Here is a 27806-nt window from a genome sequence, read left to right on the forward strand (position 1 = left end):
CGGAAGTGCCTAGGAATGAGATTAAGTACAGTAGTGACTGAGTAGTTCACAGGGCGATTAGCTAGGCTTGCTGTCAAATGAACAAGTACTGTAGAATCGAGATTAAGAGCATCTTCAACAAAGCTTAGTTAAACTACTAAAAAGGTTTGTCTGTTGGTCACTTCACTTGAACTACGGATCTAGTCTATTGTGGCTGAAACCTGCCATCCTGATCTCCTCTATTGCCTGACCTCCTTTACGTAATCATAACAGGCCAACTGCATATGTGTGCGTGTGTGCGTGTGCGTGTGTGTGTGCGTGTGTGTCTATAAACAAAGACGTGTACTGAGTAATGAGGTAGGGTGTCACTGCAAACAAGCCCTAACGCAAAGATCAATACACAACCAAACAAGATCCACAAAATCACTCACACTCATACATACATACATCAGTTCTCTCTCTCTGTCACTCTCTCTCTGTCAGTGAGTGCCATCTCTGATTACAGCGACAGGTTGGCAGTTGTGCAGGCCCTGGTCTCACAAGTGTGCAGGGAGTCCACACAGAGCACATCAAATGGCACCCTATTCCCTATACAGTGCAATACTTTCAACCAGGCCCTGGTCAAAATTGTGCACTTGGTCAAAAGTAGTGCACTAGAGGATAGGGTTCACACACAATATTTCCAAGGCACTAAACACAGAACATAACACCACTGAACATAGCAGCGTTATGTCTTTGATTTCTCCTCCACATGTCCCCATCAGAACTAGGTTATTGGCTGACTCCTGTCCCAGAAACTAGGACAGTGAGATCATTTCCTGGATCCCTTTAATCCCTGAAAAAGACAAACATCCTAAAGCGTACGGTGGGAGCGGCATACAGTGCCCATTGTCTGCCAAACCCTGAGTGCGGCGCACAGAGTGTGTGTGTTCGTGTGTGCGTGAGTGAGTGCCGTGTCGAAAACCATTAGATAAATTGTTTATGTGGGCCCTCCCACTGCTCTTGACAGCTACATTACCGCAGCAAAGGTGAGAGGGTTGCCTGGCTGGCGGGCTGGCTACCTTAAAGGCTCCCGTCAAGACCCGATTGAATTCATCCTCAAAGGCAGCCATGAGTCTGTACAGTCAAGTTTTGACAAGTTCAGATAAGGATGCTTACATTAATAAGATTGTATTTTGATTAGATTATTGTAGCTAACAGGAAGAGGTGCCAAAGACTACGTTACCAGGTGTTAGCTAACGCTGTACTACTTGTTCAAGAAAATAAGTAGCACAATTTGTATTTTAAGACAAATACATTGTATTTTTGTGCCATCCAGTTAAAGTTGTAACAATGCAGCACAGCCTTAAGCCACCCAGTGAGAAAGCATCCTACACTCAAAAAAAAATGCTGGCTTAAAAACAACCCAATTTAGATCAATATTGGACAGAACACACTTTATTTTGACCCAGACACTTATCAGTCACTTATGCAATTTTTTTCAACTAATTGGGTTTTAACCAATCACATCAGATCCTTTTCAGAGCAGATCTAATTGGTCAGAAGACCAAATAGTGAAAATAATATTAGAATTTGGCTTCCTATGTGAAAGCAGCCTTAGCTGGGTTGTTGGGTTATTGATGCTGGGTCATCGAGCTACCAGGTCAGATCAGAAGACTGGAGGTGTGGCTTTCAAATAGTTATTTTTGGCCACCCATGAAAGTAAATGTCATTCTGGTTCATAATGTGTTCTATTGCCATCACATCTTTGTAGCTTTTACAAGATTATGTGTTCCTCAGGTGCCTTTGTATATCCCATTGTTGGGAGAGTTACCACTTTAAATAATTTTACAATAAATGTTAATATTATAATTAATATACATATTATTATACATATTATTATACATATACATACACACATATTAATATATGTGAAAAAATATTGAAGGGACATTTTAATAAAATGTTGACCATCCCAACATTGAAATATGCAAAGGCATTAAACCTTCAAAAGTATCAGTGATTAACCTTAACATGTGATCATAACAGAACAGAACTGGAATTACATTTACTCTCATGGGTGGCCAAAAATAACTATTTGAATGCCACACTCCTACTAATCCATGCCTCCAGTCTTCAAAGAACTCAACTCAACTAAGTAGGTCAAAATAACCCAATGTGTGTTCTGTCCACTATTTACCCAGTGCTGGGTTGATTTTAACCCAGTTCTGATGTTTTGCAGATGTCTCTATGGGTCTATGATTGAAACACTGCTAATCTCTACAAAGGTCACTGAGTACAGACCAGTAAGTATAAGCACCCACCCACACTGTCTGTGTTCCAAATGGCACACTAATCCCTTTATAGTGCACTACTTTTGACCGGGGCCCATAGGACCAGCTCATTGGGTTCTGGTCAAAAGTAGTGTGCTGTAAAGGGAATAGGCTGCCATTTGGGACACACAGACACAGATAGAAAGAGAGGCGATGGTCTTGGCCTTGCCAGGCGAATAGGGAGCAGAGGTTCAGGGGATTGAATGTCAGTCTTTTTGAAGCTCTATCGCCTGCAGTCATTCACACACACACACACACACACACACACACACACACACACACACACACACACACACACACACACACACACACACACACACACACACACACACACACACACACACACACACACACACCCTTGTTGGGACACAAAATTCAGTCCCATTCAAAATCCTATTTTCCCTAATCCGTACCCTAACCTTAAACCTAACCCCAAAACCTAACCCTAACTCTTAACCCTAACTCCTAACCCTAGCCCTTAACGTAATTATAACCCTAACACTAATTATAAATTATAACCTTAACCCTGAAATTCCCTAGAAATAGTATTTGACCTTGTGGGGACTAACAAAATGCCCCCAATTGGTCAGATTTTGGTTTGCTTACTACTCTTGTGGGGAACAGAAGTCCCCCCCCCCCACACATACACTGTGAAGAAGGCTTTAAAGAACATTGCGGGATATGAAACTGGAGACAACGCCATGCCCCTCCTATCTGTCACTGCTCTGCTGTGGCCAGACAGAGAGGAGGTGAGGACTGGGCTGCGTATGCTGAGACAGGTTAAGTAAACACGCTAAAGAAGCTTGAACATGCCCCCCTCCACACACACACGAACACACACACACGGCTGTTGACACAGTGCAGCCAAACAGTTCAATCTGCCATGACCACCTCAAGGCACACTGCAGACTTCCTGGCCTGCGACTTATATGCCCGCCATCCATCTGAAACTATTGTTGTGTGTGTGTGTGCGTGTGCGTGTGCGTGTGTGCGTGTGTGTGTGTGTGTTTGTGCGCTTAGCAACTTAATGAACACAGTGAACTTCATACATCCCTCACAGAGACTAAACCAAGAGCTTTCAGATCTGAGTATCCCAATCCCGCCACTTGATCTCCAAGATTCCCAGTTCAATTTGGCTGTCCATATGACACAATGCCGTTCCAGTGATGTGAGAGTAAATGACAGAACAAACGCAATGATACATTATGACACAGAGGCCTCTCAGGGGTGTGTGCTTAGTTCCCTCCTGTACTCCCTGTTCACCCACAACTGTGTGGCCATGAATGGCTAGAACACCATCAGCAGGTTTGCTGATGATACGACAGTGGCTGGCCTGATCACCGACGGCGATGAGTCAGTCTACAGGGAGGAAGTCCTAGACTTAGCAGTGTGGTGCCAGGACAACATCCTCTCCCTTAATGTCAGTAAGACCAAGGAGCTGGTCGTGGACTATAGGAGAAAGAGGGGAGAGCACCCCCCATCCACATCAACAGGGCTGTTGTGGAGTGGGTTGAAAGCTTCAAGTTCCTTGGTGTCCAGATCACTAAGGACTTAACATGGTCCACACATCCGCACAGTTGTGAAGAGGGCAAGGCAGTGCTTCTTCCCCTAAGGAGGCTGAAAAGATTAGGCATGGGCCCTCGGATCCTCAAAAGTTCTACAGCTGCACCATCGAGTGCATATTGACTGACTGCATCACCGCTTGGTATGGGAAATGCTCCACCCTTGACCGCAACGCGCTACAGAGGGTAGTGTGGACAGCCCAGTACATCCAAGATGATCCAAGATGGCGTAGCAGTGTAGTCGTGTTTTGTTCGTCCTCTTGTGTACTTTCGTATTTTTCGTATATATTTCCCCCCCCAAAAATCAATCTCTTTTCGATTTTCAATTTGATTATACCTTCCGGTAACCTGCCTCACCCAATGTGATACGGAATCACTATTATTTTTTAATTTTAGAACACATTCAAGAACCTCCAGAAGCTAACCAGCTAATTAGCTACAAGCTATTTAGTCATTGTTAGCCACTGCTAGCGGCTTTTACCTTCTGCACAGATACCAGCCCTGCTCTTAGCCTGGATATTACTCGCCAATTTACCAGTATCGGACTGTCTCTCCACAACAACGCCGGATTCCTGCCGTAACCCCTGGGCCACTACTTCTGATCTTCACAGCTAGCTTTCACCCTCCGTGGCACCCAGTACCGAAGCTATCCCTGAGGCCCACCCCCCGGCCTACTCAGCTGTTCACCCGAACCCCACTCATACACAGCTAGAACCCAATACTCCACCGGATCCTTGCTGTAAACTCTGGACCTTGGCACAGGATCACCGCTGCAACCAATTGGCTATAGTGGCTAACGCCACTGCCACGAAGCTAGCACCAGTTAGCCGTGAGCCAGGCACATCTCCCGGCTAGCAAACAAAATTCTACAATACCTCTTTCGCCATCTGGCTTGGATTCTCTGTCGACGCGGCGCCCCGCAAATACTCCGCTGTGCCTTCCACCGGCCTCAGTCTGAGCAGACCCCCTACCACCCCCGGGCTACTAACTTTAAACGCTGTGTCGCCCGCGTGCTAGCGTAGTGGCGGCTTCACTGTTCCACCTACTGCTGCCCCCTGGACACTATGATCACTTGGCTACATAGCTGATGCCTACTGGACTGTCCATTAATCACGGTACTCCATTCTGTTTATTTATGTTTTATCTGTCGGCCCCAGCCGCGAACTCAGGCTCTGTGTGAAGTTAATCCGACCCTCTCTGCCGAGTCATCGCCATTTTACCTGCTGTTGTTGTGTTAGCTGACTAGCTGTTATTGTCTTACCTGTTGTTTTAGCTAGCTCTCCCAATCAAGACCTGCGATTACTTTATGCCTTGCTGTATGCCTCTCTCAAATATCAATATGCCTTGTATACTGTTGTTCAGGTTAGTCATCATTGTTTTAGTTTACAATGGAGCCCCAAGTTCCACTCCTCATACCTCTGATACCTCCTTTGTCCCACCCCCCACACATGCGGTGACCTCACCAATTGTAACCAGCATGTCCAGAGATACAACCTCTCTTATCATCACCGAGTGCCTGGGCTTACCTCCGCTGTACCCACATCCCACCATACCCCTGTCTGCACATTATCCCCTGAATATATTCTACCACGCCCATAAATCTGCTCCTTTTATTCCTTGTCCCCAACGCTCTAGGCGACTAGTTTTGATAGCCTTCAGCCGCACCCTCATCCTACTCCTTCTCTGTTCCTCGGGTGATGTGGAGGTAAACCCAGGCCCTGCATGTCCCCAGGCACCCTCATTTGTTGACTTCTGTGATTGAAAAATCCTTGGTTTCATGCATGTCAACATCAGAAGCCTCCTCCCTAAGTTTGTTTTACTCACTGCTTTAGCACACTCTGCCAACCCTGATGTCCTTGCCGTGTCTGAATCCTGGCTTAGGAAGGCCACCAAAAATTCGGAGATTTCCATACCCAACTATAACACTTTCCGTCAAGATAGAACTGCCAAAGGGGAAGGAGTTGCAATCTACTGCAGAGATAGCCTGCAAATTTCTGTCATACTTTACAGGTCTATGCCCAAACAGTTCGAACTTCTAATTTTAAAAATGAATCTCTCCAGACATGTCTCTCACTGTTGCCGCCTGCTACCGACCCCCCTCAGTTCCCAGCTGTGCTCTGGACACCATCTGTGAATTGATCGCCCCCCATCTAGCTTCAGAGTTTGTTCTGTTAGGTGACCTAAACTGGGATATGCTTAACACCCCGGCAGTCCTACAATCTAAGCTAGATGCCCTCAATCTCACACAAATCATCAAGGAACCCACCAAGAACAACCCTACATCTGTAAACATGGGCACCCTAATAGAAATTATCCTGACCAACTTGCCCTCCAAATACACCTCTGCTGTCTTCAATCAGGATCTCAGCGATTACTGCCTCATTGCCTGTATCCGCTATGGGTCCGGTGTCAAACGACCACCCCTCATCAGTGTCAAATGCTCCCTAAAACACTTCTGCGAGCAGGCCTTTCTAATCGACCTGGCCCGGGTATCCTGGAAGGATATTGACCTCATCAAGTCAGTTGAGGATGCCTGGTCATTCTTTAAAAGTAACTTCCTCAACATCTTAGACAAGCATGCTCTGTTCAAAAAATGCAGAACTAAGAACAGATATAGCCCTTGGTTCACTCCAGACTGACTGCCCTCGACCAGAACAAAAACATCCTGTGGCGGACTGCAATAGCATCGAATAGTCCCCGCGATATACAACTGTTCAGGGAAGTCAGGAACCAATACACGCAGTCAGTCAGGAAAGCAAAGGCCAGCTTTTTCAAGCAGAAATTTGCATCCTGTAGCTCTAACTCCAAAAAGCTCTGGGACACTGTGAAGTCCATGGAGAACAAGAGCACCTCCTCCCAGCTGCCACTGCACTGAGGCTAGGTAACACGGTCACCACTGATAAATCAATGATAATCGAAAACTTCAACAAGCATTCGTCAACAGCTGGCAATGCCTTCCTCCTGGCTACTCCAACCTCGGCCAACAGCTCTGCCCCCCCCCACCCCCCTCCGCAGCTACTCGATCAAGCCTCCCTAGCTTCTCCTTTACCCAAATCCAGATAGCAGATGTTCTGAAAGAGCTGCAAAACCTGGACCCATACAAATCAGCTGGGCTTGACAATCTGGGCGCTCTATTTCCGAAACTGTCCGCCACCATTGTTCCAACCCCTAATACCAGCCTGTTCAACCTCTCCTTCGTATCATCTGAGATCCCCAAGGATTGGAAAGCTGCCGCGGTCATCCCCCTCTTCAAAGGGGGAGACTTCCTGGACCCAAACTGTTACAGACCTATATCCATCCTGCCCTACCTATCTAAGGTCTTCGAAAGCCAAGTCAACAAACAGATCACTGACCATCTCGAATCCCACCGTACCGGTTTCCGAGCCGGTCATAGGTGCACCTCAGCCACGCTCAAGGTACTAAACGATATCATAACCGCCATCGATAAAAGACAGTGCTGTGCAGCAGTCTTCATCGACCTGGGCAAGGCTTTCGACTCTGTCAATCACCATATTCTTATCAGTAGCCTCGGTTTTTCTAATGACTGCCTTGCCTGGTTCACCAACTACTTTGCAGACAGATTTCAGTGTGTCAAATCGGAGGGCATGTTGTCCGGTCCTCTGGCAGTCTCTATAGGGGTACCACAGGGTTCAATTCTCGGGCCGACTCTTTTCTCTGTATATATCAATGATGTTGCTCTTGCTGCGGGCGATTCCCTGATCCACCTCTACGCAGACGACACCATTCTGTATACTTCTGGCCCTTCCTTGGACACTGTGCTATCTAACCTCCAAATGAGCTTCAATGCCATACAACACTCCTTTTGTGGCCTCCACCTGCTCTTAAACGCTGTAAAACCAAATGCATGCTTTTCAACCATTCGCTGCCTGCACCCGCACACGCCCGACGAGCATCGCCACCCTGGATGGTTCCGACCTAGAATATGTGGACATCTATAAGTACCTAGGTGTCTGGCTAGACTGCAAACTCTCCTTCCAGACTCATATCAAACATCTGCAATCCAAAATCAAATCTAGAGTCAGCTTTCTATTTCGGAACCAAACCTTCCTTCACTCACACCGCCTATCTTACCCTAGTAAAACGGACTATCCTACCGATCCTCGACTTCGGCGATGTCATCTACAAAATAGCTTCCAATACTCTACTCAGCAAACTGGATGCAGTTTATCACAGTGCCATCCGTTTTGTTACTAAAGCACTTTATACCACCCACCACTGCGACCTATATGCTCTAGTCGGCTGACCCTCGCTACATGTTCATCGCCAAACCAACTTTTTTTTAAGAACATAGTATATGGGATTCATTTTAAGAAATGTAGCTTAATTAATTTGATTAATATTATGGGGTTTCTATTCCAATACAAATTTAAAACAAAACCCTCAGGCTTTCAGTTAGAATGGAATGGAAAATATGGTGCTGTACAACGTGACGGTCGGGAGTTGGCTACAGCACTAAGAGCATAAGAAGATTGGAGGATTCCAAATTAATATCTAAGGGGAATTTTTTGTTAGGGCAAATCTGATCTGTGAGAATATCTAAGGGGGTTTATATAATTCTAAATTAATTAATAATAATAATAATAATAATTTCTGCTTTGTTTAAAAAAATAACAATATTTTGGAAATGATTTTGTTTTCATTTAACCTAGAGTGAGTGAGAACAAGGCCATTCTTGAACATGGGGTGAGACATTTTCACTAATTAGTAAATAAAGCCAGTTTGTTATTTAGAATTCTTTATTCTTGTTTCTAGAGGGAGAGAAACCAAAAACCGCCTCGTGGGTCTCACGGTCGCGGCCTGCACGGGTATCGAACCAGCATCTGTAGCAACGCAGTTTGCACTGCAATGCAGTGTCTTAGACCCCTGCGCCACTTCTTTAGGAAAATATGGCGCTGTACAATGTGATGGTCGGGAGTAGGCTACAGTACTAAGAGCATAACATTTCCACACCCTAATTGTAGTGTAACCAATACCCAAATGGAGATTCAGTGAAAATAACAATCTCATTGATTTATCACGACCAGTCTCAGTGCAGCGTGAAACGATGCTGAAATGGTTATTGCTTCAAATCCTATTGCTTCTAACTTCAATATGCTTTTTAAATAAATAAGACCTACACCACTTTTAACAGCACATTACTCAACACTAGTGAGACTAATTTTGCCTACGGTAGGCCGTCAGTATATCTAAAAATATTTTTGTCAATGACGTGACTCTCCGCCAATAATTACATTTAGAGGATTGGAGGATTCTAAATGAATATCTAAGGGGCAGTTTTCATTAGGGTAAATCTGATCTGTGAGAATGTCTAAGGGGCTTTTATATCATTCTAAATGATGTAATAATAATAATTGCTTTGTTTAAAAATTAACTATATTTTGTAGATTATTTTGTTTTCATTTAACTTAGAGTGAGCGAGAAAAAGGCCATTCTTGATTGAACATGGGGTGAGACTTTCTCACTAATTTGTAAATAAAGCCAGTTTGTTATTTAGAATAATTTATTTCTGTTTTTAGAGAGAGAGAAACCAAAAGCCGCCTCATGGGTCCCACGGTGGTGACCGGCACAGGTATTGAACCAGCATATGTAGTTTGCAAAGAAATGCAGGGGAGGCTCCATCCACAAAGTTTTTAATGCTGATCATTTAGAATCATTGATTTAGAGTTGCCTCATGGGTCCCCCGGTGGGGGCAAACCTCAGACGGGCCTGGACATGTACTGGCTTAAGCAGGGGGACATGTCTGGCACTGCAGGATTTGAGTCCCTGGTGGCGTATTGTGTTACTGATGGTAGGCTTTGTTACTTTGGTCCCAGCTCTCTGCAGGTCATTCACTAGGTCCCCCCGTGTGGTTCTGGGATTTTTGCTGACCGTTCTTGTGATCATTTTGACCCCAAGGGGTGAGATCTTGCGTGGAGCTCCAGAGGGAGATTATCAGTGGTATTGTATGTCTTCCATTTCCTAATAAATGCTCCCACAGTTGATTTCTTCAAACCAAGCTGCTTACCTATTGCAGATTCACAATTGGTGGCTGACTAAATACTTTTTTGCCCCACTGTAGGCTTTATCCGAGATTTTGGGGTTGCATGAGGTCGCCCACACGCACTTTAAACATTTGGATAATAAAGCATTTAAAGCATTTTGAAGATAAAAGCCGCCTGCATATGTTTATTAGGCTACTGTGCAGTCTGACAATTAAACATAGCCTACAGTACATACTGTAGTAAACATGGTAAAGTGCCTAATTCCTTACATAAGGGAGAGCAGGCCATGTCCAGACTTTCTCAGTGACCTCAGGTACTCATTAACTCTGTCTTTACTGCTTTTTTGGGTTGCATCAGTCATGGACAGAAACTTCAGAGACACAGTATTAACGATGAACCCCCGGAGGTTCACTGGTAAGCCACATTTGCCTTGGGATCCATCCCAGTTAGTATTCTGTGTCCACCCGTGGTATCTCTCTTCAGTTACACATCCTTGGAATAGCAGAACAGCATGATGGTCAGGACGGCCCTTGTTGTGCCTGGTGAGCAGTTGGTCAAGTTCTGTTGTCAGAAGAGGAATGGAAATGTCAGGGTGAACCGACGACCTGATGAACCCGCCAGAGCTCACAGGTGTGCCTGGCATGGATTGTGACTCCATCTCCTTCCTCGTCCTCTTCAACGCGTCATTCTCCCCTGGCCGTGGAGCTGGGTGGAAGTGCAACTAAAACGTAGTTTAAATAAACATCTGCATTTTGAATGCCTTTTTTCTCGTTATTTTCTTAACGAAAGCATAAAGATGTTGATGAAGACATACTGTACTGCTGTTTTGGAGTTAGAAATGTAACACTTTAGAGTTCTTAAGCATTGAATACATTGCATGTAGAGGGATGTTCACATATACAATAGCCGGGGTATAAAGAGCCTATTGTCCTGCTAATACTGTAGGGCCACACCTGCTACAGTGCACTTGTGAAAAACAAGTGTTTGAAAACCTGTTTTCAAAATGCCACCAGCTGTCCATCACTACTGTAAATAAAAACACAGCCTCTTGTTTACCTTCTTTATTGTAACCACAATGTCACAAATAATTTATATCTACCTTTCTAATTACTTTTAGATTTTGTGATTTACAAATGTTCACTTTTCATGTCATTTTTCGTTAAATCCAGTTCAAATTTAAGTATAACTTTTGACTGACGCCTTTAGTGAGAGGTCTAATGCTTTAACACTTAATAATATCTGCCCTCCGAATTAATATCTAAGGGGCATTTTTGAAGCAATTATAACTTACATTGTTTTAGTTTGAACGTGCAGACAGGTACTAAGAACAGAGGGAACGTTTCCCTAGTCAGCGTTTCCATAGTCAGCGGATAAGGCTGGAGAACTGCAAGGCAATCCCGTTGTGCGCCACTCGGGAACCATGACCAATATATACAGGCCTGCTAGAAATGTTGTTTGCAGAATTCACAGCCTGCTACGCTTGTGAAAAACAGGGTTAATAAAATATCTGTGAGGATATTTAAGGGGATTGTATATAATTCTAAATTAATTAATAATAATAATAGCTTTGTTTTAAATTTTAACTATATTTTGGAGATGATTTCATTTTCAAATAACGTAAAGTGAGTGAGAAAATAGCCATTCTTGAACATGGGGTGAGACATTGTAAGCTAATTTGTAAATAAAGTTTGTTATTTGGAATTATTATTATTTATTCTGTTTTTAGAGGGAGAGAAATCAAAAGCCTATTTTTAGAGACACAGTAGCGCCTTGGGATCCAAAACCATAATCAGTGCTCTAACTCCCCCTTGCGCTGGTCTGTAGCAATGAAGTAGTGACGCAGGGTACCCTACTAAATCACAAATGACCTCTAAATCCATCAGCATAATCACAAAACTTTAAGTTGAGCAACCACTGTAGATAGCTAGCTAACGTTAGCAGCATAAGCTGCCAATATGACATTTTGCTAGCTAGCCAGCAGACTCAGCTAAAAAAAAAGAGAACTAGGTTGTATCTAGCTATAGCTAATAATCTGTCATCTTCTATTACAGAAAATATTTGTGCTGGACAATCAGGTTCTGATTATATTGAAGGTGAATTTAGCTCAGAAACCAGTTAGCTAGCTAGGTCCAGGCCTAATTGTTTTGTATTGTATTGGTTGTTATTAAATAGTTTTTTATATGTTAGATAGATAGCCAAGGAAGGCACTGAAACCCAAGCTGTCCCTGCAAATCCTGGGATTAAAACACCTTCCTCTGCAACTGGATCCTGGACTTCCTGATTGGCCGCCCCCAGGTGTTAATGGTAGGTAACAACACATCCGCCACACAGATCCTCAACACGGGGGTCCCTCGGGGGTGCATGCTCAGTCCCCTCTTGTACTCCGTTCACTCATGACTGCACGGCCAAGCATGACTCCAACACCATAAGTTTGCTGATGACACAACAGTGGTAGGCCTGATCACCGACAATGACAAGACAGCCTATAGGGAGGAGGACAGAGACCTGACCGTGCTGTGCATGGACAACAACCTCTCCCTCAACGTGATCAAGACAAAGGAGATGATTGTGGACTACAGGAAATGGAGCACTGACCACGCCCCCATTCTCATCGACTGGGCTGTAGTGGAGCAGGTTGAAAGCTTCAAGTTCCTTGGCAAACTATAATGGTCCAAGCACACCAAGACAGTTGTGAAGAGGGCACAACAAAACAAAAAGAGGGTAGTGTGTACGGCCCAGTACATCACTGAGACCAAGGCCCTAAACATTGTCAAAAACTCCAGCTACCCTAGTCATAGACTGTTCTCTCTGCTACCGCACGGCAAACGGTACTGGAGCGCCAAGTCTAAGAGGCTTCTATGCATCTTCTACCCCCAAACCATTAGACTCCTGAACATCTAATTAAATGGCTACACAGACTATTTGCATTGCCCCCCCCTCTCTTTTACGCTGCCGCTACTCTCTGTTAGTATCTACGTATAGCCACTTTAATAACTCTACCTACATGTACATATTACTTCAATTACCTCGACTAACCGGTGCCCCCACACATTGACTCTGTATCGGTACCCCCTGTATTTAGCCTCGTTATTGTTATTTTTATTATTTGTTCATTTTATTTCTTATTTTATTGTCACGCCTTGGTCTTAGTATTTTGTGTTTTCTTTAATTATTTGGTCAGGCCAGGGTGTGACATGGGTTTATGTTGTTGTATTTCGTATTGGGGTTTTTGTATTATTGGGATTACGGCTGAGTAGGGGTGTTGTATAGGCTTGGCTGCCTGAGGCGGTTCTCAATCAGAGTCAGGTGATTCTCGTTGTCTCTGATTGGGAACCGTATTTAGGTAGCCTGTGTTTCGCTTTGGATTTTGTGGGTGATTGTTCCTGTCTCTGTTCCGTTTGTTATTTTGTATCGTTATTTCATGTGTCGCTTTTTCCAATAAGGTCATGAGTAACCACTACGCTGCATTTCGGTCCGACTCTCTTTTGACAAACGAAGAACGCCGTTACATTTATTGTAGGTATTTTTCTTAAAACTGCATTGCTGGTTAAGGACTTGTAAGTAACCATTTCACTGTCAGGTTTACACCTGTTGTATTTGGCACATGTAACGAATAACATTTGATTTGAAACCCAAGTGCTTGAGATTGCCTCCTGAAACTCATTTCATTCCTCAACAACTTCATCCCCAGACTGCTGACATTGCTGACAGGTTAATTCATACCTGTAATTTAAAGACTTTTAATGTAATGGTTTACGTTTATTTTTGAGCATCCATCTCTTAATTCTTGGAGATTGTTGAAAAATATGTATAATTTGTGTTTCTTCAAATCCAAGGGTAACCTGTAACAGAGTGGCATCACATGAGTTGTTGTCTTCCATAAAAGATTTAGAGAAGAAGATGGTGAATGCAAATGACCTGATGGACGATGTAAATGTAATGTAACATGAAACCCTTCTAATGGCAAGACAACCTGAAAAATATAACAGGCCTATCATAATTCTGCTTTTACCATCATACTTTATTTGTTCATTATGGAATCTGTCATATGTCCTGATCCAACGTTTTTTCCTGATCACATGAATCATTTGAGATTCGTTTGAAATGTTGTTTTCCCCTCGAGACGCATTTGGCGATGTGGCCTTGAAGGTAGTGCCTGCCATCCCGCCTCCATCGTCATACAGAATAGATGGGGAAATGATTTGCACTTAATATACGGTCTGTAAGTATGTAGGCTAAATACTAAACACTTAATATGACTATTTCTACAATGCAAACAACCTTTCCTATCAGTGCAGCACAAAAATGCCCATATCCAGGTGATGCGACAAAGGCATTTCCTAACAGACCCGCTAACTTTCTTTGTTGTTACTTTTAAGGTTGTAACCAACAGGCTGAGGCAAGAACGGTTTGTCCTCCAACACAGGGACATGCTCCGCTGTTTACAGCACTGTTTAATGTAATTGCATTGCTTGACTTTTTAAAAACTTAATGTACTTGTATTGTTTCAACTTTTGAATTTGACATCCCATGTGTTAGGGATAGGGAGAGTGATAAGTGGGGGTGGGGGTAATGGGGTTTAAAATGTAAAAATAAAAGGAACTGTATGGTTTAAACTTGCCTTTAATGTTTATTTCTTTGAGCTGATAGTGATAATTCCTTTCAGCGTTAATGCATTTGCCTCATTCATATGTGTGTTATGATTTACCAAAGGTGTCTGACTTTTCAAGTAAGTACACTGTCACGCCATATAGAGTTTTTGTGGATGTGTTTTGAATGACGAAGGTCTCTCACTTCAGACAAAGTATTGCAGGACAATACATAAAGTCTTAATAAATAGCTTATAAACATTCTGCCGATTTATGGTTCTCATGATCAACAGGTTACTGCAGGGTGTGAGAGGTATTTAGATGGGTTGATGGACCTGCAAGGCTTGCGTCCGTCCGTCTGTGTATCATAGCCAAAATGATTTGGGAGGAGTCCTACCTGAGACAACTAGCCACCAGGTATTCCTCTTCTGTTACCATGATGGAGACCAGGGCTTGATTACAACCTGTTACAACAGTGCCAACATTTTGTGGCTGATCTTTCAGCGGGGGAGAGGGTGAATATGTCAAAGACCTGGCTAGGCCCAGCACCGCACGGTATAGTTTGTTGTATTGTTGTGTACTGAGGAACATGTAACTTGGTTCCAGATGAATGACACTTTCTATGTCCTTATGTTTGGGGCGTAATGGGATTAATATGACTTATCTTTAGAGTGTGTGTCATCCTGCAGCACAACATGTCACCCTTCATAAAGCACATGTTTATGTCATATTCAACATATTATGACACATTTGATACTGGTGATTATGTCACACAGTTAAGCCACATCTATAAACCCTTTTTAAAGCATACGGTTATAGATGATTTGTGACACAACTATGTGGTGCTTATGAAGGCTTTATGAAGCCTTTATAAACTGCACTTCATTTAAAGTGGGGCCGGGAAGGTATATGAAAAACCTTTTCCCTCTCTTTTTCTTTCTTAGTCACTCTCTTCCTCTTTAAAACTAGGATTTCATTCCATTTTGATCTTAGGCTTACCTGTAATTCATTTGGTTTAACAATCAAATGAATGCCTTCTGGTGTGTAAGACAGACTAGCAATAACACACTTTTTTAAATTAAAGTGGTGCTTGGGTTGAAATCTAATTTCCACTCCTTTCTTGAGGTGAAGCCTGCTGCGTGTATTGTCATTGTCATTCCAAAGAAGAGGGAAAAGGAGTTTGTGAATGACAAAAGTCTTCTTGGCACTTGCCCAAATCCCTCTTTGACAAATGCTTCAAAAAACCCATGCTGACAGGCTTGTGTGAATAGCTGTTCTCCGGGTGAATCCCCTCCCTCAGGGCTAGATAGAATCAAAGACAAACCCCCCCCACACACACACTCCTCACACACCCCTTCACAAAAAAAAGCCTCCATTCACTTCTTCATGCCCCGAGAGAACAAAAACTCATAAAGTACCTCTGTCTCCATTGGTCACACTTTCCCATTACTTTACCCGCTTTCTGATTGTGTGTATTGTGTGCAATTTGTCCTTAGGAATTTGTGATTTTTCAAATGCCTGAACAGTGATTTGCTATGAGAGGTAACAGAAGCAGAGAACTAACCACCTCTCACACAAATGTCTGAGGCTGCACAACAAGGGTCTATGCTAATGCTGGGCTATTAAGCTAACAGTGTTGGGCTCCCCCCCGTGGGGGCCAAGGGCATAGCCTCCAACAGCACCCTCAACACCGCCATGCAAACACAAAGACAGGAAGGGGGGCGGGGGAACACTGACAGCTTACAGAAGGTGTCCAGACAGCCGAGAGAGAGCGGGAGGGGGGGAGGGGCTATTTTTACAATTTCTCTTCTGAAAATCAGATTTTAAATCTAACCTTAACCACACTGCTAACCTTATGCCTAACCCTAACCCTAACCTTGAATTAAGACCAAAAAGCAAAATGCTGTTTTCATAAATATTTAGAATAAAGCCAAATTCAACTTTGCCACTGGCCCATCTAGTGGGAACCAGACTAGAGGGGTGAGAGGTTGGCCTCCGGAGCTTCCTCCCCCCTCCTCGCAACACAGTCATAGCTCCGTCTGCTCACTCTCACACACCACGCAACCAGCTGGAGTCCTTTGGGATAGTGTCTCCATGGAGACAAGCAGCAACATGAAGTTTGCTCCGAGGCTTTGGGTTTTTAACGGCACAGCGGAGGCAAGCAGATTTGAGCAGACTGCTGGCTGTTCAGCTTCTACTGGAAACACTGGGGCTTGCAGCACAGGCACACAGCTAAATGCTAGCTAGCTGGTTAACAAACACAAGTCTGAAACAAACACGCACAATTACCCCCAAAAAATAAGCACAAACAGTCTTATGTTAGACATGCTAAGCAAACTCACAAAGAGAAAAACAGTGAACTGCTATTGTAGTACTTTAACAGGAAGCGTGTTAGCGAGCACTTGAGCTAACATTCTGCCTGTAGGCTATGCCATGGCCTAGCCACTGTTTATGCCTCAATGCTAACTCTACCAACCAGTTTTTCCTCCGTTCCAGCTCAATACTTGCTATCTGGGGCACTGTAATGTGATGACAAAGAAAAACAATATGAAAAAGGTCCCACATATGACATGACTATAGTCTCATAAACAGCACTCTAAACCACTGTAATATGTCAATTACAGGCTCTACTGAAGCCTAACTGGAATATGTGATTAAATGGGGCCTATCTGATGTGAACCTAGACATCAGAACCGTAAATCTTAAACGCAATAGTGTTTCAGGTTACTGTGTGTGACTGTGCGTGAACACTGAAGGCTTTCATTGTGGAGCACTAATCCCGTTCTCTCTACAAACCCCACTCCACTCCACACATACAGTCCTCCACACAGAGCTATTGTGTCAGTGAGGGGGGCTGAGGGGGTCAGGCATCTGGGGAGCAGAAATCTCCTTGTGACCCCTGACCTTTGTGGGTGAGTGGTGCAGACTGACATGAAGGCTTCTGGAATTCCTTCAGGTGACTCAAAACAGAGCTCTGAGAACCACTTTTTGTGTGTCAACCATTACATTGATGTGGGTATACTCTGTGTGAATCAGTCTCTGAAAATATTTTCACACTGAGTCTAAGTCAGATGTATTGTATTTAGTCTAGTAGAGCTTGTCAAAACAGGCATATTCCTTACTGTGAAAGACTGGACATAAACATAACTATGCTTCAGGCTTGTCTTGTGTCTATGCTAACCGATAAGACAACAGTGTTTACAACTGACAACTGTACATTTATTTGACAGCTGTTAGGCAATAGAGAGATTTCAACCTACTAAACCCACTTTCACCAAGAGTCATGTATCAAGTAAAAAAAATAAAAAAATAAAAAAAGAGTTCCTGCTTAAATGAGCCTCATCTGCTCTATCAATCGGTGACAGACTGCGACTGACACTTTCTGCGATGCTAGTAATACAAATTCAACTAGAGCGGGACATTTGTACAGTACAAAAGATACAGGTACATAGTGACATACTTTTCATTTACCAATGTCCACAACAGAAAGCACGAGCTACTATTTCAGTTTAGCTGTCCTATAATCTACAACACAATATGATCATCTGTCATGTCAGATGTCACACACACCAAAGTATTCAATATAGGCAATATGGTGTATATTATTATATCAGTGTTACATGTACACTAACATGGTGGACAAATATAGTGAACAGAGCAGTGAGATAATCCCAGGACAATGCTGAGATTTTAGGATGGGTTTTGAAACATTAACAGTTTCTCATTGGGCCTGCCTGGACAGCTTAGACTGCTCCTATTGTTCCTCGGCGCTCCGCAATGAGTGCCTCACAAGTCATTCACTATTAGAAGCAACACATCACTCCATTGTCCCAGCCCTAAAAGAACGACATACCTACCCTAAAGGCAGAAAAAATACAGAAGAGGATATCTTTAGGGAGTGACTCAACAGCAACCTCATAGGTAGGTAGGTAGGTAGGTAGGTAGGTAGGTAGGTAGGTAGGGAGGAAAGAGAGAAAGGAACGAGAAGAGTGAGTCAGATAAGATACTGTCAGGCCGTTTCGTTTGGTTCCTGTATTAACATTCCTGCTGCCACATGGGGCACAAAGTAACTCCAGCGCGAGCCTCCTAATGCTAAAGCTACCACACCCACTCATCTCATGCATGCTTTCACTCTGCTCATTTCCCACTCCCAGGCCCATGTCTCACTGGTTGTGTTCGAAATGGCACCCTATTCCCTATATAGTGTACTACTTTTGACCAGGGCCCAGTAGTGCACTATATAGGGAATAGGGTGCCATTTGGGATGCACAACCGTGTATCACTGAGTGAGTAGGTTAGGTGCTTGTATGACACACTGCATGTGTCTGTGATGACAGTGTAGCCCTCTAGAGGCGAGTCACAGGCCTATACACCATATCCATGTAGTCATTGAGTGATGACGGGATATTCATCATCTTTCTAAAACTATATTAGATTGTTGTAATCTAGGGAAGCTTGACATGAGCTAGAAATGACATGAGCTGTGAGCTCTCAATATCAACACTATACTATCAACCATCCTCATCTCCTCAGAGTAGACGCAGTCTCATACAGGTGCAAAGATATGAGTCATCTATCATATCACAGTCACACAGACAAACACACACATGCTTTGGCGGGTAAGGTAGTTAATGATTCCCCCTGTGTGTGTGTGTGTGTGTGTGTGTGCTGAAAAGAGATCTGGGACAGCTGTGTGTGTGTTGGTCCCTCTGCTACATGACACTGCTGCCACTGCTGCTGGGACACAGTGTGTTCAGGGTTGGGTAGTTTACTTTCTAAACGTAATCCGTTACAGTTACTAGTCACCTGTCCAAAATCAGTAACGTAACTTTTGGATGACCCAAACCCAGTAAAGTAATCTGATTACCTTCAGTTATTTTTGGGCTACTTTCCACTTAAGAGGCATTAGAAGAAGACAGAAATGATCCATCAAACGCATTTGGTGTGTCATCATAGTAGTCTGTGACTTGTGGTCAGACTCGCTCAGGTGTAACATTAAACTTGTCCCTTTTGTCAATGCTGAATTGAATGTCATTGAGAAAACAGAAAGGTGTCATAGTGAATTTGTTTCCCACAAACACATTTTCTGAATTTAAAAGTAATCCATGAAGTAATCATCTAGTTTTTCAAAAGTATATATATTTTTTTGCAGGTAACGTAACCGATTACAATTACAGTATTTTGTAATCCGAATACATGTAAGCGATTACATGTAATCAGTTACTCCCCAACTCTGAGTGTACTAAGTGGATAATTCAGGCCACTGTGTGTGTGTTTTCTGACTACAAATACACACACCAGCATGGCCTTAGAGTCACCACCACACACACACACACACACACACACACACACACACACACACACACACACACACACACACACACACGCGTCACAGATAAGGACGACCAAAAAAGAAACTGTCCAACAGAACAAAACATCCAATATTGCTCAGAACCAATGATGTACAGTGCCTTTCGAAAGTATTCGGCCCCCTTGAACTTTGCGACCTTTTGCCACATTTCAGGCGTCAAACATAAAGATATAAAACTGTGTTTTTTTGTGAAGAATCAACAACAAGTGGGACACAATCATGAAGTGGAACGACATTTATTGGATATTTCTAACTTTTTTAACAAATCAAAAACTGAAAAATTGGGCGTGCAAAATTATTCAGCCCCCTTAAGTTAATACTTTGTAGCGCCACCTTTTGCTGCGATTACAGCTGTAAGTCGCTTGGGGTATGTCTCTATCAATTTTGCACATCGAGACTGAACATTTTCTCCATTCCTCCTTGCAAAACAGCTCGAGCTCAGTGAGGTTGGATGGAGAGCATTTGTGAACAGCAGTTTTCAGTTCTTTCCACAGATTCTCGATTGGATTCAGGTCTGGACTTTGACTTGGCCATTCTAATACCTGAATATGTTTATTTTTGAACCATTCCATTGTAGATTTTGCTTTATGTTTTGGATCATTGTCTTGTTGGAAGACAAATCTCCGTCTCCGTCCCAGTCTCAGGTCTTTTGCAGACTCCATCAGGTTTTCTTCCAGAATGGTCCTGTATTTGGCTCCATCCATCTTCCCATCAATTTTAACCATCTTCCCTGTTCCTGCTGAAGAAAAGCAGGCCCAAACCATGATGCTGCCACCACCATGTTTGACAGTGGGGATGGTGTGTTCAGGGTGATGAGCTGTGTTGCTTTTACGCCAAACATAACGTTTTGCATTGTTGTCAAAAAGTTCAATTTTGGTTTCATCTGACCAGAGCACCTTCTTCCACATGTTTGGTGTGTCTCCCAGGTGGCTTGTGGCATACTTTAAACAACACTTTTTATGGATATCTTTAAGAAATGGCTTTCTTCTTGCCACTCTTCCATAAAGGCCAGATTTGTGCAATATACGACGGATTGTTGTCCTATGGACAGAGTCTCCCACCTCAGCTGTAGATCTCTGCAGTTCATCCAGAGTGATCATGGGCCTCTTGGCTACATCTCTGATCAGTCTTCTCCTTGTATGAGCTGAAAGTTTAGAGGGACGGCCAGGTCTTGGTAGATTTGCAGTGGTCTGATACTCCTTCCATTTCAATATTAATCGCTTGCACAGTGCTCCTTGGGATGTTTAAAGCTTGGGAAATCTTTTTGTATCCAAATCCAGCTTTAAACTTCTTCACAACAGTATCTCAGACCTGCCTGGTGTGTTCCTTGTTCTTCATGATGCTCTCTGCGCTTTTAACGGACCTCTGAGACTATCACAGTGCAGGTGCATTTATACGGAGACTTGATTACACACAGGTGGATTGTATTTATCATCATTAGTAATTTAGGTCAACATTGGATCATTCAGAGATCCTCACTGAACTTCTGGAGAGAGTTTGCTGCACTGAAAGTAAAGGGGCTGAATAATTTTGCACGCCCAATTTTTCAGTTTTTGATATGTTAAAAAAGTTTGAAATATCCAATAAATGTTGTTCCACTTCATGATTGTGTCCCACTTGTTGTTGATTCTTCACAAAAAAATAGTTTTATATCTTTATGTTTGAAGCCTGAAATGTGGCAAAAGGTCGCAAAGTTCAAGGGGGCCGAATACTTTCGCAAGGCACTGTATATAAACCCTGGATTGCTGATGCGATGCATTGGCCCTTGAGAAGCTTTGAAGCCACCAGTCGGCCATATTGGCACTCTCCAGTAGGAGCAGTCCTCCATAGGAATTATGGGAATTCTACAATATTTCAATTAAATGTTTCAAGAACAAAATGACACGTATTTATTTATTTATTTATTTATTAGTAACCTCTAAAAAGTATACTTTAAGGAACATGTTTTTATATATTTTAGAAGCTGTATGTTTAGCAAACATAAAATAACAAAATATTATGTATTAATGTGTCTGTAATATAATAGATGTGGCAAAAATGAACGTAGACATTAATAAATGCATTTCTATAGCTTCCAAAATATGTTTTACTATGGTGGGGGTAGTTCCAAGTTGGAGGCATTGTGACTTCAACACAGCCCCCCTAACAGTCATCTAGTGTACATATAAATAATTGTTAAGAACAGTACAACATTATCTGATTACAAAAAAAACTGTAATTGTAATCAGTTACGTTACCTGCAAAAGTCATGTCATTTACATGAAGGATCACTGCTCAGTGCAGCTAAAGCTATTAGCATACAAATGCACTGGTATGTGGTCAAAAGTTCACAACCTTGTTTTCTCTACAAAAGAAACTAAACATAGCGTCACTATAAAACATTAAAACATTTCGTGGAAGTTGGGGCCCTGAAGACAATAAAAGACAAACAAAAATGTCCAATGTGCTTACAGCCAAATATCTAACGCATATGCAAAAAAAAAAATACAACATTTGAGGTCTTTCCAAGTTTTCCAACTGCATTTTGTTCTTGTAGGAACCGAGGAATGTCATGAAATGTCAGTGTGCCTAGCGAGTATTATTTCATGGTTTAGAGGCTTACATTCCTTTCTCCCTACTTGACGTTCTTTGTCCTGACCACTTGCACGTGGAGGGAAAGGAGACACTGCTGATTTAATCCTCAGCCAGGAGCTACATTCCAAATGGCACCCTATTCCCTATATAGTGCACTACCCCGATCAAAAGTAGTGCACTAAATACATAATATGGTTCCATTTGAGATGCAGACAGAGGCATGCTAAAGCCATCTGGGCCTAAAACCAAACGTCAGGCCAGGCGTGGCGGGCACAGAGAGGGGGAGGGAGGAAGAGAGGGAGGAAGGAGGGCTACAACAAGAATCTAGGCGGCCACACAGACGCAGAACTCTCTTTGTGCTCTCCAGTTCTGACCCCTGACCCTTCACATCCTGTTGGAGGGAAAGACGAAAGACGAGAGGGCATGCAGTCCGGTGTGTGTGTGTGTGTGTGTGTGAATAGTACATTGAAGAGCACATGTGTGTGGGAGGGCGAGAGTGCATCACCGAGTGTGACAGAGCTACAATATACATCAGTCTACCACCACACGCGTTCCCTTGCAGTGTGTGTTCACGCTCGTGTCTGTGTGTGTTCTCCTGTTCCCTATCAGTGTGAATTTATGTCCCAGGCAGCAGACTCTAGGAGACACAATGGCTCACCCACATTCCCGCTCTCCTGCTGAGAGTGCTCATTTGTCTCCTGCATTCCTTCCCCATTCAGGTCTCCTTCTCTCACCTCCTGGCCAGAGTAAACCGCCCACAACTCTTTACAGGACAAGGGGAAGTAGCGGGAAAAGAGGGGGGAGTAAAGTGGCAGTAGGGTCTTCAAAACTCAGGAGGGAGGAATCAGTTCCCTCAAGCAAAAAATCCACCCCCCCCCCCTGCTGTGTGAGGCTTGGCTAGTGAAGCAGCAAACCAGAAAAGAGGAGTGGGAAAAGACATTGGAACATGATCTCTTTCAGCACTAGGGGAATGAAGGATGGCTTACTTTTAATGACTGGGTTTTGATGACTTTTCCCCTCAGCAGCCACATACACACGCACGCACACCCACCCATGTGGAGGCTGCTGAGGGGAGGACGGCTCATAATAATTGCTGGAAGGGAGCGAATGGAATGGCATCAAATGGCATGGAATGGTATTTGGTACCATTCCACTTATTCCGCTCCAGCTATTACCACGAGCCCATCCTCCCCAATTAAGGTGCCACCAACCTCCTGTGACACACACACACACACACACACACACACACACACACACACACACACACACACACACACACACACACACACACACACACACACACACACACACACACACACACACACACACACACACACACACACACACACAGTTATCCCGGCCTTATAAATGAGTCTGTAATTAAGACTAAGGCCTGCCCTCCCACAGAACAGTCCAACCACCCACTCCCATCTACCACTGGGGAAACACATACATAGACAAACACATTTTTTAGGCCTAACCCTGCGTCTCTACTTTTCATTCCCATCTGCTAGTGATAGGAGGAGATGGAGGACCCAGCCCAGCCGGTCCTGCCCAGGCCTGTAGTTTCTCTGCTGGAGGAGCCAGAGGGAAACTAGAGGGATGAGCCCTAGCCTCCACTCAACACACAGGAAATCCTGCAGGGGCTTTGCTCTCTGATGCCAAAACACGGAGAGGAGATGAGTGGGAAGACAAAGAGCAAAGAGTAAATAGCACTAGCTACCGGGCGGCCAGGGCTACCTGAAATAACTACTCATGCACTGCACAGTCAAGGAAGACTGCTCCACAAGGAAGTTATGACATAGTATATATAGAGATGTTGTTCACAACTGTGGGGATCACTTTGTAATAAGTGTTTTAATTCATTCTTTCAAGTGTTTTCCACTGGGACCAAAGCTCAAGCAGTCTACACGACTGGGGCTAATATGGTAACTTTTGACTGGATATCTTTATGGAAAAGCAGTAGCCAATGTTTTAGGGCACTGTTAACAGTTAGAGGCTGGAAGAGAGCATGTGGTTTGACTCAGACTTAAATGACAGTGGGCTATGCTGGGCCTTGGTGGGAGTTTCAGGGAGGGCCTCCCCTAGTGTGTTTTGTTTGCTATGACTGTGTGTGTGTGTGTGTGTGTGTGTGTGTGTGTGTGTCTGTGTGTGGCAGTGAGCGGGGGTGTTCTGCACTGCAACGTGCATGCTCTGTGTCAGCACTGACTTTGACATGTACCTGTCATCTCCTTCCTGTGTCCCAAATGTCCCGCCCACTTTGTCCGTTTTTTCCCCTCTCTCCGTTGTTCACTGAGAAAGAGAGGAGAGGGCTGAATGACGTTCTCTGCTCTTCACTTCCTGTGCCAAGAGATGTCCAAACACCTCTCTTCCTCGCTGAGTGGGCCAAATCAAAGCATTCCAAACACAAACACACAAACACAATGAGGCACCGTTAAGTCATAAATAAAAACACCTAAGAGGCACACAGCTGCATGGATGTCTCTCAGGAGAATACTCTCTTTTCCTCAGGCAAGACTGGAGGAAATGTTACAGATAACATGTTTGGGCTCTCTAGTCAGGGATGCAAACTGGTGAGGGCCCAAAAAGGTGACACTTTTTTTTTTGCACTGAAACATGCAAAAACTCCCTGCTAGTGGGAAATGCAGGTTTTACCTATTAAAACAACAAATACTATGATCTACATGATCAGTCTCTGTGTGTAAAATAAAAAGTGGTTCATGTGAACCTAACTCACAGCTAAACAATGTAAAGAAAGTAATCCAATGTGGTGTTGCCTAGACTTTACTGCAAATTACATTGAAGTCTTGAGAAAAAAAAACAACACACTAATATTGCAGTTAGCCATGACAGGCTTTATAATAGAACACTTGTGACCACACACACATCTAAATATTGCACTTGGGGAAAAAAAAATTCTTAAAGTAGAAACAGTCATTCTATTCTTGCTCTATTATAGTGGCCACTCTAGTAGACATCGATCAAGTGCACAAGGCTACACGTGTGCAAAAATAACGTTCACTAAGTAAAAAAAACTCCATAATCCCCCCTCACTCACACACAAGTGTTACTGTCAAGTTCAACGCAACAAAAGCAAATCTCTTTGGGCTACACTGCACATTATTACATTGTACACTTTATGCCTGTGGACATTTGTTCTACAGCAGAGCATGATACTCTTTGTTTGGCATAACTGATCTCTTTCAGGCAGAGAGCACATCTGGCATACCCATTCGTATCCACAAAAGTGAGAAAGCGGGAAAGTGTGTGGTGTTCCTTTCACCACAGTAGTAGCATCCAGTATAAGCCAGGCCCAGCTCCAGCTACACTTGATCCCCGAATCCACTTGTTTAACAAATGCAGCGCCTTCTTTTTCATCTAATTGTCTCATTCTGAAAATGAACCACATTCTATAGAGGGAAAACATTAGTTCACAGGTAGTAGTTAGTTCATTAGCAACTATCGTGTTAGAACTTGAGGAACGGCAAGGAGTCCTATACCTGTTAATACTATAGCCAATTGGTTAGGTTACTAACGTTAGCTCATCTGATGTTGTGACGTTAGCTGTCTAACTTTATTAGCCAGCTCATTTTCACACCATAAACTCAATTATTTGATCAGTTAAGTTGGCTAATGTTGCTCAACATTTATCTGGCTAGCTAACGGAGAATTCGATCCGGCTAGCAAGATGCTTAGCAATGCTGACAATACTTGTTGTTACACCAGACTTTCTCCCTCACCTCAAACGTTAATTTTTTTGGTTACAGCTCATGAAGTACACTTCATCACCTTCTCACCCCCGTCTCCATGGTCAGGCTTCTCACCTACCTCTTCGTTAAATCGTTCAGGGGACACGCTGCTGTAACTGGCAAACTGCCTTTCCACTCTCCGCTGTCTTTCCAGAGTGAGGGCTGATGCTGTAACTAGCAAATTGGTTGTCTCTTCTCTCTTCAGTTCTGTGCTGCATTCTGTTGTTATGTGAATGATTGGCTGAGCCTAGGATACAGCCAGTATTGCTCCAAACACACATCACTCGTTCTCTTACAGCCAGTAGTGATCCAAAGCCCCATCCACCAAAACTTCTCTCATCGGATCTACACAAATCCCGTAGGTCAACTTTCTTGGATTCAAAATGGCGGATTTCACCGAAAGGTGACTAGTATGCATCCCAGTCTAGTGTGTAAAGCACTGCAATATAGATTCTGGTTACAGGTATAGCGGATGGAGACCAGCTGTCTGTCTAACAGCCATAAAAAAAAAACCCAGACTACAGTTTGCAACTGCACATGGGGACAAAGATTGTACTCTTTGGAGAAATGTCCTCTGGTCTGATGAAACAAAAATAGAACTGTTTGGCCATAATGACCATCGTTATGTTTGGAGGAAAAGGGGGGCTTGCATTCCGAAGAACACCATCCCAACCGTGAAGCATGGGGTTGGCAGCATCATGTTGTGGGGTGCTTTGCTGCAAGAGGGACTGGTGCACTTCACAAAATAGATGACATCATGAGAAATGGAAATTATGTGGATATATTGAAACAACATCTCAAGACATCAGTCAGTAAAAGCTTGGTCACAAATGGGTCTTCCTAATGGATAATAACTTCAAGCATACTTCCAAAGTTGTGGCAAAATGGCTTAAGGACAACAAAGTCAAGGTTTTGGAGTGGCCATCACAAAGCCCTGACCTCAATCCCATAGAATATTTGTAGGCAGAACTGAAAAATCGTGTGTGAGCAAGGAGGCCTACAAATCTGACTCAGTTACACCAGCTCTGTCAGAAGGAATGGGCCAAAATTCACCCAACTTATTGTGGGAAGCTTGTGGAAGGCTACCCGAAACGTTTGACCCAAGTTAAACAATTTAAAGGCAATGCTACCAAATACTAATTGAGTGTATGTAAACTTCTGACCCACTGGGAATGTGATGAAAGAAATAAAAGCTGAAATAAATAATTCTCTCTACTATTAATCTGACATTTCATTTTTAAAGTGGTAATCCTAACGGATTTAAGGAAGGGAATGTTTACTTGGATTAAATGTCAGGATTTGTGAAAAACTGAGTTTAAATGTATTTGGCTAAGGTGTATGTAAACTTCCGACTTCAACTGTATATACACACACACTACCGGTCAAAAGTTTTTGAACACCTACTCATACGTTTTTTAATCAATATTTTTTACTATTTTCTACATTGTAAAATAATAGTGAAGACATCAAAACTATAAAATAACACATATGGAATCATGTAGTAATGAAAAAAGTGTTAAACAAATTCAAATAGCCACCCTTTGCCTAATGAACTTTTCCTCCGCAGCAGAGGTAACTCTGAGTTTTCCTTTCCTATGGCGGTCCTCATGAGAGCCAGTTTCATCATAGCACTTTATGTTTTTTGCGACTGCACTTGAAGAAACTTTC

The 27806-nt window shown here is 43.2% G+C and overlaps 1 protein-coding gene across 8 annotated transcripts in view; it reads right to left on the bottom strand.

The window, feature by feature from the left end:
* Positions 1-27806, bottom strand: part of dlgap1b (discs, large (Drosophila) homolog-associated protein 1b) — a 273834-nt gene that overhangs the window by 25610 nt on the left and 220418 nt on the right. The window lies entirely within an intron of this gene.

This window comes from Oncorhynchus keta, chromosome 4 (assembly GCF_023373465.1).
Source record: "Oncorhynchus keta strain PuntledgeMale-10-30-2019 chromosome 4, Oket_V2, whole genome shotgun sequence".
In the NCBI taxonomy this organism is placed as follows: Eukaryota; Metazoa; Chordata; class Actinopteri; order Salmoniformes; family Salmonidae; genus Oncorhynchus; species Oncorhynchus keta.